Source organism: Colossoma macropomum, unplaced genomic scaffold (genome assembly GCF_904425465.1).
Source record: "Colossoma macropomum unplaced genomic scaffold, Colossoma_macropomum, whole genome shotgun sequence".
NCBI lineage: Eukaryota > Metazoa > Chordata > Actinopteri > Characiformes > Serrasalmidae > Colossoma > Colossoma macropomum.
Genome location: NW_023494807.1, coordinates 10,763,458 through 10,767,007, shown reverse-complemented (window position 1 = coordinate 10,767,007; position 3,550 = coordinate 10,763,458).

Sequence of the window (3,550 nt, the reverse complement as noted above, 5' to 3'; positions counted from 1 at the left end):
ATTGTCCATTTTATCAGCTTCACTTACTGTATAGGTGCACTTTGTAGTTCTACAATTACAGACTGTAGTCCATCTGTTTCTCTGCATACTTTGTTAGCCCCCTTTTACCCTGTTCTTCAGTGGTCAGGACCCCCATGGACCCTCACAGAGCAGGTACAATTTGGGTGGTGAATCATTCTCAGCACTGCACTAGCACTGATGTGGTGGTGGTGTGTGTTGCACTGGTCTGAGTGGATCAGACACAGCAGTGCTGCTGGAGTTTTTAAATGCCTCAGTGTCACTGCTGGACTGAGAATAGTCCACCAACCAAAAATATCCAGCCAACAGCGTCCTGTGGGCAGCGTCCTGTGACCACTGATGAAGGACTAGAGGATGAACAACACAAACTGACTTTACATCTACAAGGTGGACTGACAAGGTAGGAGTGTCTAATAGAGTGGACAGCGAGTGGACACAGTGTTTAAAAACTCCAGCAGCACTGCTGTGTCTGATCCACTCGCAAAGGCACAACACACACTAACACACCACCACCACGTCAGTGTTACTGCAGTGCTGAGAATGATTCACCACCCAAATTGTACCTGCTCTGTGAGGGTCCATGGGGGTCCTGACCACTGAAGAACAGGGTAAAAGGGGGCTAACAAAGTATGCAGAGAAACAGATGGACTACAGTCTGTAATTGTATAACTACAAAGTGCACCCATATAGTAAGTGGAGCTGATAAAATGGACAATGAGCGTAGAAACAATGTTATGCCTGATCGGTGTATGTGCCTAATGTAAGCTTATGTTGAAGCAAGCTAATGGCTTAGCTCTACATCCAGATTAAGCTTAAGTGACATCAGTGACATTAGCGATGACCCTCTTGTTTAGCTAAGCTTTCAGTTGCATTTAAGGGTTTTTTTTTGCCTTATTTTGTTTTCAGCTGCTAATAACATACTTAAAACTGCACTATGTCAGATTTGGGGATTTGGAGGCCTCTCTGGTGGAAATTTGTAACTGCATGCAGAACATTTGCATTGCCTGTGCTTCAGCCCTCTTCATCGAGAGGATGACACTGATGATTGAAAGAGAATTCGAAGAGAACTCAGTCTAAACTCTGTGAAGGACGTGTCTTCTGAGGATGTGAGTGAATTATCCACTATTATCATCATATCTTCATCAGTATGATGTTGATTTTCAGATCATGTGAGGCCTAAACATCGAGTTGGACCTTCTTTTTAAGTCTGTGTGTGTGACATTAATACATAAAGACGTACGACGTGATCTGAAAAACAACGGACCCGACGCCTCTCGCTGCCTGTTTTTATCCTTACTGCATAAACACTTCTGGTATCGGTCAGGCTGAAGCCTGGGAATCAGCTAATACAGCACACGGTCCAGTTATACAATTATGCAATCGCATTTCAACACCACTGTCCAATAGAACTCCCTTATAATCCCACATCAGCAACTAGAACAGCCACATCAGAGAAGCCTTAATGGTTCGCCTGATAACATCTGTGGCGTTTCAACAGGGCTTTTAAGGAGGTTTAAGCCTCGTGCAGTGGTTTTTGGTGCTGCTTAATGAAAGACGCAGACCACCTGGACTGCAACTGACACCATTTGGGGTCCACTGAGACCTCCACAGTTCCACAGCCAAGGATGAAATAAGGGTGCTATTTCAGGAAGGCCTCAGTTGTTATGTCCAATTCCATTGTTTTTATCTCAGGTACAGTTAAACCGCTTCTCTTCTCTTTTGGCACCAAAACCCCTCAAGACCCACCGGCTCCAACCACAGGCCTTTGTTTCTTCTGCACAAAGTCATTCCAGCACTCATTTCTAATGTGACTTGTGGTTCATTGAAAACCAATAGACAGAATAATCCCTGGTTTCCTTTGGAAACTTTTTTGCGAGCGCTGAAAGTGAGAGTGCAGCTATAAGAACAGTTTAGTTCCTGTCCAAGTTGAGCAATTAGGAGCCATTACTGAGCAGGTCCTGTAGGAGTTTCTCTGCGTTGTGTGATTTATTGAACACGGCACTTTTAAAGCCAGACTATTGGGCGCAAGTATTTGTAACACAGACATGGCTAACTGGACTTTTGGTAGCCATCCAGCTCTTGTGAGTCTCTTGTTTTTCAAAAGAATCAAATGTGACCAAAATGGTGCAAACACTAGTGCTGCTGGAGTTTTTAAACACTGTGTCCACTCACTGTCCACTCTATTAGACACTCCTACCTTGTCGGTCCACCTTGTAGATGTAAAGTCAGAGGCGACAGCTCATCTGCTGCTGCACAGTTTGCGTTGGTCATCCTCTAGTCCTTCATCAGTGGTCACAGGACGCTGCCCACAGGACGCTGTTGGCTGGATATTTTTGGTTGGTAGACTATTCTCAGTCCAGCAGTGACACTGCCGTGGTGGTGATGTGTTAGTGTGTGTGGTGCTGGTACGAGTGGATCAGACACAGCAGTGCTGCTGGAATTTTTAAACACTGTGTCCACTCACTGTCCACTCTATTAGACACTCCTACCTTGTCGGTCCACCTTGTAGATGTAAAGTCAGAGACGATAGCTCATCTGCTGCTGCACAGTTTGTGTTGTTCATCCTATAGTCCTTCATCAGTGGTCACAGGATGCTGGACGCTGTTGGCTGGATATTTTTGGTTCTCAGTCCAGCAGTGACACTGAGGTGTTTAAAAACTCCAGCAGCACTGCTGTGTCTGATCCACTTGCACCAGCGCAACACATACTAATGCACCACCACCACATCAGCGTCATGGCTGAGAATGACCCTCCACCCAAATAATACCTGCTCTGTGGGGGTCCTGTGGGGGTCCTGACCATTAAGGAACAGGGTGCAGAGAAACAGTTGGACTACAGTCTGTAACTGTAGAACTACAGAGTGAAACTATATGGTCAGTGGAGCTGATAAAGTGGACAGTAAGTGTAAAAACAAGGAGGTGGTTTTAATGTTACGGGTGATTGGTGTGTATTAATTCCTCCCAGCTACCACTGAGTAACTCTGCTTTACCCGATTTATTCATGCAAACATTAATATGCAAATCTGTTAAATGAGGGGCGGAGCTGAAAAGCTCATTCACATTCAGTGACTCTTAAGCTGCGACACTCATTTTTCTCGAGGAACAGATTTATTGTGAAATTCGAGCGGAGTTTCTAATCGAGGGCTGTGGTTCCACAGCTGTTTTCATCAGGAACGCTGGATATGGACGGGGGGACCTGGCTGAATGGGACAAGAAGTGGAGGAAGTAGAGGGCGGGGTTTCTCACTTGCGCCTGCTGATTGTTATTTAGCTGATAACTGAATAGCAGTAAAATCTGTCGGAAACAGTTGAACAATGTTTTCGGCTCTCAGACACGCTAAGAGCTGCAGCTTCCTGCCATTTAGGTGTAATTAACGAGCTCACTGTTATTCCAGCAGCACTCAGACCTCACGGAGAGACGGATCAGCGATCGCTCCCTCCGTCCGTCACCCTCAGGAAGACCATTAGAGACGTTATGATCAGACTTTACAGCAGGATGTTTCTTTTCTTCATTCCTTTCCTCTTTTCCTCTTT